Raw genomic sequence first — 17,551 nt, forward strand, 5'->3', positions numbered from 1 at the left:
ATTGTTTCATTTCATGATAGTCTGTTAAACTTATGCAAAGTATTGGACCAATGAAATAATAATAAACTTTAGGGAAGCCCAATAGATTTGTTTCAGTATTCTGCAAAAACTAATTTAGCCAAAATATAGATCAGTTTTTTGAGTCCCTAAATGATTAACCTTTTTTCAGAATGCTTGTGCTTTTCTAAGGAGTATGAGAAAAGGAGAGTTGGACACAGGACATTGCTACCAATAACTGAAAAGTTACTTCTGAGAAAATAAATAAAAATGAAAATACAACCCTTTTAATATACTTTTATGGTGGTGAAGAGACAACAAGAAGAGAATGAAGCAGCTGTGTCCTGGGTGTTTATCATGTATGCCACATCCATCATACGGTGGGTGTTGTTTTGCATGAGGACGGTTTGTCTGGTCAAGTAACTGGCCAAGGACAGACCTTAGTGTTTTGCAGGGTTTGAGGCTGGCCCTGGCCAACCTGACACCTTTCCTTTGCCTACATTCCCAGTCTTCCTCTATTCTTCCAAGACATTTTAAAATATTGAAAAATAAATTAACAGGAGAGTAGATTATAGTCTGCTTTACTTTAAAATCAGCAATGATGATTTTAAAATGACAAGAGCTGAGTGGTATTACTATCATGAGCTCTTTCTTCTCTCACACAAGCAATGTCATTCTGGGACACTGCCTCGAACATCAGACCAGGAGTTTAAACAAATTTAAGTAAACTTAAATATTTTAAACATGGTCTTAATGTGTTTGTTCGCTTTTGTTTTTGCATTTAGAGCCAATTTACATATATGTAAAATGCGATGGATACTTTTGAGAAAAATGCTCATTTGCCCAAAATGCTGTGTTCAAATATCCCCAAAGCTCATCCTCAGACCCCAGTTTAAAAATCTGTAGTCTAGGATTGAGCTAAGGGAGAGATCTTAAGAATGCTTCAACCGTTGTAAACAAAGGCATGGGTTAGTTTCACAGCCTACAAAGAGAGTTTTAAAAATTAGAATAACTTATTGAGAATTATTCATTACTGATAGACATACGTGTTGCAAGAGGCTTTAAGTAGTTATAAATCATGACAACAAAAGATTTCATGTAATTGTTATACCACTTAAGGACAGATAAAAATTTTTTGTTTAGTAAAGATGCACAGCACATGTGCATTAGAAATTTTAACATGTTGAATTTTAACCAGATGTATGTGACTCCCCATAGGTAAAATAGCCATTTTTATTTGTTGCAAAGGTTGTGTGTGCATGATATATGATTTTCTGCTTTCTTTCTTATTTCTTGCTTCTTTGCTCCAATGTTTGTTTAAAGTCCCACTAGACTTGTACTTCTGTTGATACTAGGGAGCCCTTCTGCCTGAAGAATAAGAGTAAATAATAGGAAGGGGACAAATAAGCTTCATTTGTCAGTGCTCATTGGTCTTGATTAATTCTCTGGGCCATACTCTGTCTCCATTGTGACTGAAAAAGCAGTTTTCTTGGATATGTGAAAACAACCTTTAATCAAAAGTATGCAAAGTCATCTCTGGGAATAGCCATTCATATTTGGATGAGGATAACAAGCTATACTTTGGGTGCTATTTACGTTTGAATAGCTGTTCAAGAAAAACAAGCAAATTTGTTCAAGAGTAGCAGTAGTAACTCAAGGGAAATTGCTTACTGCCTCTGGTATTAGCAATGTTTATAAACAGTGGTGCCTTGAGTCCAGGGATCCATATCAACTAAGCAGCATTACAATTCTAAGCATTGGCCCCGACATGCTTGGGAGAGCTCAGGACCTGTTCTCACCAGGATGTTTTGGGGAGTGCAAATATTTTTAAAGGATTCAGTTGAGGTCCCTGATCTCTGTAATATCAGTGAACAAATATGTACCTTAGAAGTATATCTCAGAATTATCATTCCCTCTGTGTTTTTGTTCAACTAAAGAACCGATAAAGAGCTAATAAATAGGCCAGCAGCGTTTTATTGAGATATGTGAATAAGATATATTCAGCTTATCTGTCAATATTTGAGTTTTTCCTAAATGAATATTTTCTAAATAAATCTGGGGTATACTTTTTGTTAACAAACTGCCTGGGATAAAGTACAAGAGATAAAACCTTTGCATATGATAGAAAGTAATAATAATAACAAGAGCACAGAACTTCCAGAACACATTATATTGACTCAGTGATTTATTTATTTACAAGTGGAACAAGTGGTTTTCTTTGTAAAAATCATTTTAATAGAACCATTTTAATGTACAGATATAGTTAACTAATTTATTTTTAATATTCTCAGCATGAGTTATATGTAGCCAATTTGAAATTATCTGCAAGTTATTTTTCTGTTCATTGCTGAGATATTTGCCTTTTTAAAAAAATCAACACTGTCACAGATCAGCAGGGCATTTTTTTTTCCAGTGTCGTTCTTTATGAAGTGAAAAGAAATCCATACCTCCTAATTATAAATGACATCAATTTAGGAGATTTTCTAGATCATGTTTTATGTGGTCAGGTACATTTCATACTACTTCTAAATTTATGAGGTAAGTTCAAACTCCTTTATATAAGAAAACGTATTATTGAAATACTTCTAATTTATGGTATTTTATATGAATGTAAGATTATTTTTGTAGCTTTCTGAACCTAAATTCTTATAAAAAATAAAATTATTTTATAATCTCCCCAACTAAAAAGGCTTAAACATTGAAAGAGTGAAATAACTTGCAATCAAAGTTGGCACGTACTTTGATTTATTTCAGTACATATTGTTTTGTATTATAAAGGATTTTAACCTATTCCATTAAAACAAACCAGAAATTGAAGTAGGCAAAATATGGAGGCCAGGTAGGAGAAAATGCCTGGGTCACATTCAATGAAAGAAATGAGAAATTCTGCCAGAGAAGAATTCAGAGAGTTTTCTTTTATTGTTGCTTATTTTCTTTACAGAATATAGTAACACATAATGGGCTAAACACAAAAGTTTCCTGCTTGAGGTGAGAAAGATAAGTCAGTTGCTTACCGTTTTTTGGTCTTGTTTTTTTAGACAGCTGTCTTTTTAGATACAGTTCTTAAACAGTCTTACAAAGAAGTGGTGTTGTAATCAAAACATTTGTTTACTCATACAATTATACATTCATTCATCCATTCATCCATCTGATCATTAATTTATACATACATGTGCTCATACACTCATTCACCCAACAAATACTTACTGAACACTCCCTCCGTGTCTGACACTACACTAGGCACAAAGGATATGAAAATGAATCACTCGAAGCTCCTACTCACAAGGATCTAGCAGAGTAGTGTATAAGAAAGTCCTGTAAGCCAGGAATCTATTAAATAGTGTGGCAGGTGCCATGATAGAGATAAGCATTCTTGAGGATGGAAGAAGTGCATCTACCTTAGGTTGGAAAAGATTCTTTAATTAGGAATCAAAACTCCCCTATTTATTCCTAGATTTTCCATTGGGAAAACCTGTGGGGTTATTATGTGACCTTGAACAATTTATTAACTTTCTCTGATCCTTAGTTTCCTTGTCTGTTAAATAAATACATCTCTATGCTAATTCAGAGTCATTTTTGAGAATACTTGTAACAGTCTGTGTCCATCTGCTCCACTGTTCATGAGAACAGCAGTTCTTAATGAAAAAAATCTTTGTTCCTTAGTCAAATTAAATTTGGGTATTTTCCTTCTCAGAGAGTCATCCTGAACCTTAACATAGTCTCTGAGTATTTCTACAGCAGAGAAGCTTCTTTACCCTTATGTAACCTAGACTGTCCCAAATTTTCTCAGTCTCTAATTTTGCACATGAATAGTTTGCTAAAAATATCTTGGGTATTCTAGTCTTGTGATAACATTATCAAAATTTAAGGTACTCTTTAGGTGGTAAGCATTTAAATATTGAACATTTCTCATATTATTAATATATAAAAATATTTTATTATAAATATACATACATATATCTTTACTCCTCTACTAAATTATGAACTGCTTCAGTTTGTACGTTGTGCCCTATTTATCTTTGTAGTCTCTGGTGGGTTTGGCTTTTAATGTTTACTGAATAAATATGTGAGTAAAGATTCTCACATTTCACTTATTCAGATTATAAGCAAGGCTGAATCATGTAGGTGAATATATAGGCTTTGTCAGTTTATTTAATAAAATGCTTTTTCTTAATATCTAATATTCATTTAACAAATACTTATTAAGCACCTACTACGTGTCAGCTGCTAACCGAAAGATCGGCAGTTCGAATCCACCAGTCTACCAGCTGCTCCTTGGGAATCCTATGGGGCAGTTCTACTCTGTCCTATAGGGTCCCTATGAGTAGAAATTGACTTGAAGGCAACAGGTTTGGTTAGGTTTTTATGTATCAGGCACTATTCACGATGCTGGAGACATGTCTGAAAACACCAGCCCACGTGAAGACTTCATTCTTCTAGGCAGAGAAAGACAATTAAAAAAACAAGTGAATTGAACAGGACTATATTAGGAATTAATAAGTGCTATGGAAGAAAAAAACAAAGCAAAACAGGGAGATAGGATAGGGATTGCCAGGGAAGGAGGGTTCCGATTTCAAACGGGAGGTATGGAAGAGTTCTCTGTAAAGGAGACGTTTGAGCAAAGACTACAAGGCAGTATAAAAGTGAGCTACATGAGTATCTGGGAGGGAGCACTGAGGGAACAAGAAGTGCAAAGGCCCTGAGGCCAAACTGTGCCTAGAGTCAGTCTACTTAGAACAATAAGGAAACAATTGTAGCTGCAGCTGAGTTATCAAGGATGACAGGAGCAGATGAAGTCAGAGAGATTATAGGAAGTGGAATCATGTAAGAATTTTGGCCTTTACTCTGAGTGAGATGGGAAACCAAAAAACCAAACCCGTTGCCACTGAGTCGATTCTGACTCATAGTAACCCTATAGTACAGAGTAGAGCTTCCCTCAAAGGGTTTCCAAGGAATGGCTGCTGGATTTCAACTGCCGACCTTTTGGTTAGCAGCCGAGCTCTTAACCACTGTGCCAGCAGGGCTCCTAGTGAGATGGAGAAGTACTAGAATATTTGAGCAAAGGAATGACATAATCTGACACATTTAAACAGGATCCCTCTAGATTGAGCACTGAGAATAGACTGTAGAGGGGCAAGTTGGAAGCAAAGAGAAGAGTTAAGCAACATGATGGTGACTTAGAGGATGGCGATAGTGGTGGTAATGAGAAGTGATCAGATTCTGGAATATTTTGAATTTAAGCAATATGGTTTGCTGATGGATTAAATGTGGAAAGTAAGAGAAAGAAATGTGGAGAGTGATAAAAACAAGGTTTTTTGGCAGAGCAGGTAGAAAGAGTTGCCATTGACATGGGGAACACTGATAGTAGAGCTGGTTTGTGTCAGACTAGAACTTCATTTTGGACAGGCTGTGTTGGGGAAGCTTGTTAGACACCTAAGAGGAGAGATCAAGTAGGAAGTTGCATTTGTGACTCTCGAGTTGAGTAGGAAGGTCTGGGCTGGAGATGTAAACTTAGGAATCATTCCATAATCCTTAGAATAGAAGACTACATCTAGGGAATGAGTGTCGATGGAAAAGATGAGAGGTTCAATTATTGTGATTAAGAGATTGGAAATTGAAAAGAGGGCAGAGGAGGAAGGGGAAGAGGCTGCATGGCTATGAAATAGAAAGAAAACCAAAGAGTGTGAGTTCTTGAGAGCCTAGTTAAGAAAGTATTTCAAGACAGAGGCAGCTATCAGCCCTGTGGTGTTACATGCCTCTGATAGGTCACATGAGGGGATAAATGACAAGCACCCTTGGATTTATGGGTGTGGAAGGACATCATCAACAACAGTAAGGCTAAAGGAGTGATGGAGCTGATTGGATATAAAGGAGAGAAGGGGAGGAAACCATAACCTCTGAAGCAGTTTTACTTTCACAGAAATAGAGTGGTAGTCGTAGGGACCTGGAATCAAAAGTGTGTGTGTGTGTGTGTGTGTGAGAGAGAGAGAGAGAGAGAGCCTGCACATACACACAAATGAATTTTACAAAAAGTGAAATAGAAGCATGAATGTATATTGATGGAATAATAAAATAGAAATGAATAATTATAAAAGCAGGAGAGACACATTTTTTTACTGGAGCAAAGTCCCTGAGAGGCATCTGGGATAGAATCCAGTGCACAAGTGGAAGGATCCAGTATGCTGCACCTACCTGTGCTCACACGGTACCATTCTAACAGTTTTATAAAAGAGAAAACCCAGACTTCAAGAAGTTAAGTAATTTGCAGAAGTCACATAGCTCGTAAGGAGCAGAGCTGAAATGCAAGTTGATGTATTCTACCCTTAATCCAGTGCTCTTTCCACTTCCTCACAGCTGGAGACTCATCAAAATGGCAACTTTAATGTGGTATTTAATTTTGTACATATGATTGGAGGACAATGTGCTAAGTCAGGCAAATGTACTGCTTACTGATTATCTCAGCATTAGTCTGTAGGCTGTCCATGCTCTCCATGTTTTTCTTATACGTGCTCTTTACCTCTTGGCCGTCAAAACATACTTGCACCTGCATGAGGGGCAATGGTGGTTGGGCAGGGGCACGATATGAAGTCTGCTTCTAGGAAAAAATTTATTATAGGAGTAGGTTTAAATTACAGGGTTTATTTTTTTCCCTGAAGTGACCTTTTTAGATTTTATCAGTGGATCTAATGTGTTCTCCGATATAAAAGAAATAATTGAAAATGTGTTTAATTTTTGGCTATATGTTAATCCTTGTAAGTCCTGTAAAATGGAAAGAAATTATACAAAGCATGATATTCTTTCAGATAGGTTTTAATGAGGAAAATGTCAGGACCTTATTCTCTATGTAGGCCACTGAGTTTGCTCTGATCCTTCTCCACTGCTGGACTCTTAACCCATGCCAAGTATTTTTTCAGAGTTTGGTCACTGGTCACATGATCTCCAGGTGAGTGGATAGCAGTGAATCAGCGTAAACCCATCCTTACAACTGTCAGAGAGGCCCAAGGGCAGAACCTGTTGTTGGTTAAGTAGTAGTAGTTCCTTTCCAATACAATGGTAGGCATAATTTTCATCCTTTAAAAAATGTTCTTCTACAATACTGGACAAAACCCAACACAGCAGTACTTCTATAACCTCATCCCTTGGAAATGGATTAGGACTAACAGTGATAGAGTATTATATGATTAGTTCATTTATTCATTCAACAAATTTAATGACCATCTTCTATGTGCTAGTTAGCCCCCCCTCCACAGAGGATATATCAGTACACAAACTGTCAAGAAAAATCTCTGCTTTTGCGGACCTTACACTCTTGTGGGGGGAGATAGACAATAAGCAAAAAATATAATTGACAAGTAAATTATATAATATGTTAAAAGGTAATAAATGCTATGGGAAAAATAGATCAGGGTAAGGGGGATAGGGAGTGGGGGGTTATATTAGTTATATACTCTCCTCTTTGATGCTAACACTTCTAAGGACATCAATAGTCACAAAGCAGAGAATGGCTTGTAAATAAGCAGAGAGAATTTTCTTAGGTCTTCTGTATAATGTTTTCTGCTTTTAGTCTGAAGATGGTCATACTGAATTCTGATGGCACAGCAGTTGTGTGGGAATTGGATGAACTTGACTGTCACCCTTTGAAATCCCTATTTCTGACAGGTCAGATATTTCAGTCTCTCTTGTTAAGAACATTTTGAGTAAGTTTCTTTCTTGGGGACTTTTTTTATCTTTAATAATAACCAATTTAGAGAAAGTAGGACAGAATAACTAGGATAATTGGAAAACAACAAAGAAATAGATGATTCATTGATAATTTTTTGGCATTCTGTAAACCCTGACTACTTAAAAAGCATCCATCGTATTTCTAAAATCTGAGTAAGTTTACAGGCTAATAACATCATCCTGTAAAACTCTGATAATAAAACTAATGAAATTGGAAATTGGTGATATTTTACAGGGCCGTAAAAAGGAGGAAAGAGAATTGGGTAATTATTTACGTATCTCCCCCAACCCCATGCTTGTCAATGAGACGCTTCAGGAGAGTGACGATTTTAGATTGTTTCTGCATCCCCAGAGCCAAGCACAGTACCTAACATAAAGTCCATTTTTTCTCAGATGCTAAAGTTTTTAAGAATCACGTGGGACACTTATTAAAAATACGTAATGTTAAGTTCCATTTCATGGGACATACTTACATTAGCAAAGTATTCATTGTTTATCTGAAATTCAAGTTTAACAGAGCATCCTGTGTTTTTATTTGCTAAATCTGACAACCTTAAGATATGATTAAAATTAAGAGTGGATGTAACTCTTAACTAAGGACAGAGCTTACAACTCTGAGATAAGCATTTACCTAAGTGATGATGTTCTTGTGAATTAACTCAGTTTCATATGGTTCCAAACAGACTAAGTTTTCTTACTTGGCCCATGTGTAGGTTGGCTTATTACTTTTTGTTCTGAGATAAAGTATTAACCCTGATATCCCATCTCAGAGGTGACTGTGGTTAGTCATAAAGTGAGATGGTAGGTAAGTATGACTATATGAGCACAATCCATCCCCATTATTAAGAAACTTCTTAAATCAAGTATCCTGGTGACACTTTTGCAGCTTCATTTTTTATATATGAGGATTACTTAATGATAAAGAATAAGACAATCTAGTTATTTCAGCTTGTCTGTTTTTCATTGGAAGATTCCAACTATTAATGTTTTTAAAAGGAGAGTGATACTCCAACCAGTCTTTAGTTTTTAACAATTTTTCTATTGAAACGATCAAGATGATTTTAGTCTGGCTGATTATTCTTTCTTCAGTGTATTCATATTTGTTTAGTTTTATGACCAGTTAGATTGATTATCATTCAATCTGCTCCACTATTAAGAATTCCAAACAGATCTTACATTCAGTGTAATTATTGATAGGTGTGAATGTAGTGCTGTCATTCTGTTGTCTTTTTTTGTGTGTTGTTGACAGTTTCTTTGTTCCACTTAATTTTCTGTGCTGAGTTGTTTTTCTTTATATATTTTCTTTTCATCTTTTTCATTGTTGTTGATTTTGTATTTGCTGAGTCTTTATGTTTTTCTTGTTTTTTATTTTGATGTATAGGATTGTAAGTTTCCTTTGCTGTTACCTTAATATTTACCACCGTTTTTCTAAGTTTAAACCAATCTTTTATTTCTTTGTATTTCCTTGACTTCCTCTCCATATGAAAGATTTATGACTACATTATTTAGTCCCTCTTTTTTGTTTTAATGTTGTCATCTTTTACATACTGACATCTCTGTTTCCCTATTCTCAGTATTTTAGCTTTGATTTATTTTCGGGACTTCCCTATCTGGGTTGATATCTGGTTGCTCTGTCCTGTGTTCTAGTCTTGGGTTGTTATCTGATGTTACTGATTTTCTAACCGGAGGACTCCCTTTAGTATTTCTTGTAATTTTGGTTTGGTTTTTACAAATTCCCTAAACTTCTGTTTATCTGGAAATGCCCTAATTTCACCATCATATTTGAGAGACAGTTTTGCTGGATATATAATTCTTGGCTGGCAGTTTTTTTTCCTTCAAGGCTTTATATATGTCATCCTGTTGCCTTCTTGCCTGCATGGTTTCTGCTGAGTAGTCCGAGCTTATTCTTATTGACTCTTCTTTGTAGATTACTTTTCATTTATCCCTAGATGCTCTTAAAATTCTGTCTTTATGTTTGGTTTTGGCAAGTTTGATTATAATATGTCTTGGTGACTTTCTTTTGGGATCTACCTTGTGTGGGGTTCAATGAGCATCTTGGATAGATACCTTCTCATCTTTCATGATATCAGGGAAGTTTTCTACCAACAAATCTCAACAGTTTTCTCTGCATTTTCTGTTATCCCCCCACCGTTCTGGTATTCCAGTCACTTGTAGGTTATTTCTCTTGATAGAGTCCCACATAATTCTTAGGGTTTCTTCATTTTTTTTTTTTAATTATTTTATCTGATTTTTCCTCAAATAAGTTGATGTCAAGTGCTTTGTCTTCAGTCTCACTAATTCTGAGTTCCATTGCCTCAGTTCTGCTCCTATGACTTTCTATTGAGTCATCCAATTCTGAAATTTTATTGTTAATCTTTTGGATTTCTGTTTGCTGTCTCTCTGTGGATTCTTGCAGCCTGTTAAATTTGTCATTATGCTCTTTTATAACCTTGTTAAGTTCCTCTATTGCTTTGTCTGTGTGTTCCTTGACTTGTCCTGTGTTTTACCTGATCTCATTCCTGATTTCTTGAAGAGTTCTGTATATTAGCCTTTTGAATTCTACCTCCGGTAATTCCAAGAAGTTATCTTCCTCTGGAAGATTTCTTGATTCTTTGTTTTGATGGCTTGCTGAAGTCATTATGGTCTGCCTCTTTATATGATTTGATATTGACTGTTGTTTCTGAGTCATCAGCAAGTTATTATATTTGTTTATTTTATGTTTGCTTACTGTGTCCTAGCTTCTTGTCCTGTTTTGATATGTCCAAATAGGCTGGTCATATGAGCTAGTTTGATTATTGGCGTCTTTGAAGCTCTTACGTCCTGTCTCCAGGTGGCTAGAGCTGTTACTAGGTATGTGAGCCCAGGAGTCCATTTACTTCTCTTGTGTGGATTTAGCTCAGGTGTCTAGGTCATTGGTCACCAAGAGTGCAGATCAGGCTCTCACCAACAGTCCTGGACAGGCAGGGGTGATTGGAGTAGGCACAGGTATCTGGCTGCAGTAGGAGGTCATGTGCTGATCAAGGCAGGGGCCTGACTGCTGCCCCTGAGTGTCTGGGTGGAAGATGTGTCCCTGTTCCCTAGAGCATATAAGTGGGTGGGTTTTGCAGCTTGACTATGAGCACCCAGTGCTGTTGACTGTAAGGACTGGGAGTCACCACTTATTTTTGGACCCCTGTCGCAGGTAGCTCATTGGAGTGGGTGAGTCCTCAGGCCCCTGATGTGGGTAGGAGGACCCTGCTGAATGGGCAGGATGGTGTCAAATGTCATGAATCTGCACTCCCCTGTATAGCAGATACAGTTGAAGTTAGGCTTCAGGTATATACTGTGTTATACTGTGCTAATGAGGGCCTACGCTGTTAAAGTGGGCCCACACAGGTCTGTGCAGGGGTGAAAGGTATTCAGAGTCTGTGGACCCCTTATGCCTGTGCCTAGGGAAAGGAGCTGTGTCTGCCCTGAGTTCCTAGCTTAGGGGAGCAGGCAGATTATTTTTTCCTGTTTGTTAACTTTCTCCCTCTCCAAAGCCGGGAGAATGGCTTAGGGTACGTGACGGGTCCTACTTCTGGCCCAGGGAGTGCAGCAATTGCTGAAGCCAGACCAGGACCTGGAGCAGAGTGGAGAGGGGGCAGGTAAACAGGAGAGAAGTACTTCCCTAAAAGGGTTTTTTTTTTTTTTAATCCACGTGGTAGGTCAGATGTTTGTACTTACCTTTCACCGATTGAGTGCCATTTCTTGCTGGTTCGGGAGGCTTGAGCATACTCTCTGCTGCTTGGTCTCTCCCAATATGGAAAACGTGCCCCAAGTGCCACTGCTTGCCTCACTGCATGTGCCAGCCAATCCAGCCTGCAGGGTGCCGGTGCCGGTGCTGGCCAGGTCAGGTCTGGTAGCTCTTTGCTACTTCTGAATCATCTCTCCCTCCCCCTGCCGCTCAGTCCGATTCCTCAACTTTGTCTTTGATGTTACAGGCTCTTATATTATCATACATAATCAGTTCACTTGTTTTTTTGGATCTTTGTTGTAAGAGGGACCACAGGAAGCATCTGACTACTCTGCCATCTTGGCTCTGCCTCCCAAACAGATCTTACAAAATGGTCATTATTATGGTAAGGAAAGGAAATGGTTAGTTTAAGATCACCATAGAATTAGCAAAAGACATTGTGTTAGTTTTGTATTACTGCATAACCAATTACCACAATTTTAACAGCTTAGAACAACATACATTTATTATTTCACATGTTCTGTAGGTCAGTAGTCTGGGCACAGATTAGCTAGATTCTGTGCTTAGGGTATCACAAGGCTGCATCAGGTGTTGGCCAGGGCTGGGGTCTCATCTGAGGCTCCGAGTCCTCTTCCAAACTCACATGATTGTTAGGAGAATTCATTTCCATGTAGCTGTAAAACTCAGGATGACTTGCTTCTTCAAGTCCAAAAGGAGAGAGAGTCTCTGACTTCTCCTGTCTCTGACTTCTACTGTCTCTGACTTCTAGACTCTCTTTTAAAGGGCTCACCTTATTAGGTCAGGGCTACCCAGTTTGATTAACTTGTTGTTGGTTAGTTGCCATCAAGTTGGCCCTGACTCATGATGACCCCATGTATAATAGAATGAAATGGTGCCCTGTCCTGCACCATCTTCATGATCCACTGTTGTGGCCACTGTGTGTTTTGAGTACCTTCCAACCTTGGGGACTCATCTTCCAGCACTATATTGGACAGTATTCTGTTGTAGTCCATAAGCTTTTCATTGGCTGGTTTTCGGAAGTAGACTCCCAAGCCTTTCCTCCTAGTCTGTGTTAGTCTGAAAAGTCCACTGAAACCTGTCCACCATGGGTGACCCTGCTAGTATTTGAAATACCAGTGGCATAGCCTCCTGCATCATAGCAACAAGCAAGCTACCATAGTATGACAAATTGACAGACAGGTGGTGGATGATTAATTTCAGATCTGCTTATTAGGGATCTTAATTACATCCACAAAGTCCCTTTACCTTTGCTGCATAACGTAGCATAATCACGGGAGTAATATACCATCACCTTTGTCATGTTAGTTAGAAGCAAGTTATAGGTTTCACTTACACACAGGGGGAGGGAATTATACAAGGACTTGGGTCATTGGGGGTCATCTTAGAATTCTGCTGACCATTTTGTTTATAAAATATAGCTTCATTTCTCAGCCAAGATGGACAAGACGTGAGATAAAAGGTAACTAAACCTTTTTGCATGAGATATAAATAAAAAATTGAAGGAAAGGTGATGAAAAGAAATCGAGTCATGGTTCAGTGAAAATTCAAAGGCCAGAATGTTTAATAGATTTAATCACTGCCATCTAAAATTCAGTGTAAAATTATTTGCTCTGATGCTTTGGAATGTAAGCAGTGTCCCAGAACTTCAGAAAATTTTTTTGCGTATAAGTTACAGAGAGAGATTGAGAATTGATTGGAAAGGGGTCGACACGTTTTTCCAACATGTATGTGTTTAGGAGTTGAGTCAGTTTTTCTTAGATATTAGAGAACAAGGTGATCCCAGCAAAAAAGAAAATCTCGGGGAAGTGTAAGAAGTTGATTTATGGGATACATACATTTCTATCTTAAAGGAGAACAATAACTAGAATTTGTCTTAGAATATATAGTCTTTATCCAGATAGACCAGAAAAATCTGGTTCATTTTGTAAAGAGGGCAAGCAAGTAAACTTTAGGGTCATACAGAAGAGACACAGACATTTACTTTTTTACCTTTGGAAAGAACTTAGAAATGTGTTCATTGTGTTTGCAAGTGGTTCCTGCTATGTGGCCTCCACAACCTGGTATTACATCTCTGACTCATAGAGACCCTATGTACAACAGGACAGAAACACTGCCCGTTCCTGCACCATCATCACAGTTCTACGTATTACTTGTGTCAGCAAAACGCTGCTTTTCAGACAGATGACAGTTTATTAGATTTTTTAAATTGCACTTTTCATGATATAATCACCTTAGGGCTCAAGTACTAGAAATGACATGAGTATATATGAGTCTGCCTCATGGATTGGATGATGTAAAATATTAATGCTCTTTTCTACATTTAACACCTGCTGAATATGACTGTACACAAAGTCAGCATACAATTACTTCTGTCTGTGGGAGTATTTGAATCATACAGTAAGAGTTCAGTCCATCAAAATTAGGAACAGTTTTGGCGTTTAGCTTGGTTGTCAGGTTGGTTGAACACCAGGGACATGGCTAAGAAAGGGATTAAGGGGAAACAGTATGTTGAAATAATGGTAGGTTTGGAACTACAAATTCTTTCTTCCAATCTTATTTGTGTGATTTGCGTGGGATTGGGTGAGTTACTTAAAACTTTTTTTTTTTATTTAAAATATTTTATTGTGTTTTTGTGGACTTTTACACAGTAAATTAAGTTCCCATTTCACAATTTCTACACGATTTGTGACCTTGGTTATATTTTTCACAGTATGTCAACTTTCTCATTATTTCCATTCTGGTTGTTCCATTTCCAGTAATCTAGTTTCCCTGCCCCCTTGCCTTCTCCATCTCTGCTTTTGAATGTTGACTGTTTGGTCTTATATAGATGGTTTTTTAAAGGAGTACAGTACTCATGGATGATATTGTTTATTTTATGAGCCAATCTGTTATTTAGCTATAAGATGACCTCATAGAATAGTTTTGGTTCAAGGTTTAAAGAGTATTTCAGGACAATAGTCTTGAGGAGTCCTCCAATCTCAACCAGTCCAGTAAGTCTAGACTTTTTAATAATTTGAATTTTGTTCCACATTTTGTTCCCGTTCTGTCAGGATCCATCTATCGTGTTCCTGATCAGAATGGTCAGTGGTGGTAGCCAGGCACCATCTAGTTCTTTTGGCCTCTGGTGGATGAGGTCATGGTTAGTGTAGACTGTTAGTTCTGTGGACTAATTTCTTCTCTGAGTCTTTGGTTTCCTTTTTCTTTTACTCCAGATGCATAGAGACCAGTAGGTCTGTCCTAGAAGCTTTTAAGACCCCAGATGTCACTTACCAAGCTAGGATATAGAAACTAAACTTTGCATAGTATATTATGCCAATTGACTGAATTATCCCATGAGACTATGGTAAACTAGACCCATGAGGAATTTGGTTAAGTCTAAGAAGTATCCGTGTTTGTGTCCTCTATGTGCTTTATCGTATGTGTGAATATATGTGGATGCATATACTTACGTATATATATACCTGCATATAGATACATCTATATATGCCTACATGTATACCCACATATACATAACTATACACTTGTACGCATGCATACATACGTATCCATGTAACCACATTCCTATCTTTTGGTTGTTGCACAGTTGTATATGTCATAGCATTTACCAAAAACAACCTTTTTTCTTGCGTACTTCTCAGTAACATCATTTACCTTGTTCTGCTATACACACTTCACTCACATTTGGTGTTATATTTCCTATCACCAGAAATAAGTGTCTACCTTCTAGAGAGCATTCTCTCCCCTGTACCCTGTTACCTTACATTTTAGGACTTCAGTTTTATCCTCAGTAAAATGAGGGCAGATTCACAGAATGAATAATGAATGAATAACCCTAGTTATTATTTTCCAATGGCTCCAAGTAAGCTAACATCCAAGTATTCGCTTCATAAGGAATGCCAAAAACCAAAAAACCAAACCCACTGCCATCGAGTCAGGTTGAAATGACTCCAACTGTCAAATCACAGTATGGGATGTGGTAATAGATTTGTACCAAGAAAGAGTATTCATAAATTGTAAGCTGGGACCTCTAAAGCTCCATGGGATTCTGAATTTGTATCTATTCTCACTTCAGCTAGTTCTTTTAAGTTACAGGAGGCAGCTGTCTGTGGGAAATCACTTCTCAGCTTAAAGTCTTTTTTTTTTTGCTTTGTGAAAAAAAGTATGAAATGAAATGGCAAGAAGAGTAAATAAAGTCTGAGCAAGGGAGATGGTCTCCACTTGTTACTTTTGTGTGCTAATATCTTGCACTGAATGGTGCTTTAAAGTTAGGCCGGGTAGATGTCATTGTATTTATACTGAACAAGAAACTATCTTAAAGCGGCTTTGCCTGCCAGGTGTTTCTAATGTACAAGATGACAGGCCAGGACGAGCAGCGGAGCTACTTGCTAGCAGTTAGACCTCATTGCATTATATCGTAATCTCTTTCATTTTTTTCTTCCTCCATTTGGCTAAATCTTGCTCAAAGAGCACATACACAGTGGGGAGGGAGAGGTAATTGGATATTATTCTGTTTACTCTTTGAACCCAATTCTCTCTCTCTCAACTTTATATATTTAAAAGTTAAGTAAGAGAAAATGTTTTGGCTAATTAAGATGAAATGATGCTAAGAAATACTGCATACAGAACCAACAGACATCTAAAAGGATGCTTTGAAGATTTTTCTTAGGATCTTCAAGAAAATTAGTTACACTATAAAAGCAAACGCCATTTGGAGGGGGACCTGTTTACTCAGTGCATCAAAGCATACATTAATGAAGAGAGGGTGAGCTAAGCCTTGTGGTTTGGCTGGTTGTAGTCTCTGTTAATAGACTTTAGAGAGTAATTTTACCTGCCATTCTGATGGCTCAGTACATCAGACTCCATAATCAATCTATAAATAGCATTCTATAAAAATTCCTTATTGCATTCCCTGCAAAATATTCTTTCTTCCGCTTAGATTCTTTGCCTTTGGGTCTTCTGTCTCCACTGCTGTCATAACAATTTTTCTTAAACAACTGATTTGATTATGTCATTTCCTTTCTCTGGAAAATATTAACTCCATAGTTCCTTCAGGAAAAACATTAAAGCCTCTAGCTTGGCATTCAGTTCCTCTCCTACTCCTACTGTGGCCTGAACTTTCTCTCTGGTATTTTCACACACAGGCAACTTCACAGACCCACACATGTGACTTTATTCTAGTACATTCATGTCTCACTGGCCAGTAAATGTTCCACTCCCTCTCATGAGACCAAGTCTTTGCAAATACTGTCCCTTTGCTAGACTGTCATTCCTTCTATTATGTCTGGCAAATTCTGCTCACATATTATTTATATGAAACCTCTCTCCTGAGTCCTCTAGGCAAGCATTCTTTGCTTTCTCTGGGTTCCAGAAGATAGCCTTATCACCCTACTACAACACGTGTAACATTGCATTGCAATTTATCTGTTTACATGTCTTGACACCTCTATGGACTATAAGCTCCTCTGGTACAGGGACTGTCTAACTCAGCATTGAAACCACAGTGCATGGTATGGTGCTTAAAACCTAGCAGATAATCAATTAATGTTTGGTAGAGTAAGGCAAGGCTCCAGAAGCTTTATTCTTTGCCTTGTAAAAATTGCTTGGATTGATTTCTTTTTAAGTCTTGATTTTTGTAAATATTTTAAAAGAGTCTTGCCTTCAGATTCAAGGTAGGATGAGCAGGCCACAGCAGGCCAGTGTGCCCACTGTTGTGACGTGAAAAGGCTGGATAAATAACAAAAATCATAGTGTTAAAGGCTTTAGAAGCTGTGCAAGGAGGGAGGACTAGATGGAATAAAATTAAAAAGAGGAGAACTGTACACAGGTGAGCTGTGGATCCCCAGCTGTTTCTCCTTGGGGGGCATTTGCCAATTCTGAATTTGAGCTGAGGATGAGGCTTGACTCATGTGCAGAGCCTCTGAATGGAAAAGAGAATCCAGAAAGGCCTTTTGCATTGTGTGGATCTGGAGCAGCACATTGAAATCCTGAGAAACCACAAACATATACAATAACAACAACAGAATATGAGTTCACATGGAATATCTACCAAAATTAACCAGCTGATGGACTGAAGGAATCACTATAAATGTCAGAAGA

The sequence above is a fragment of the Trichechus manatus genome, unplaced genomic scaffold, assembly GCF_000243295.1.
Source record: "Trichechus manatus latirostris isolate Lorelei unplaced genomic scaffold, TriManLat1.0 scaffold00167, whole genome shotgun sequence".
NCBI lineage: Eukaryota > Metazoa > Chordata > Mammalia > Sirenia > Trichechidae > Trichechus > Trichechus manatus.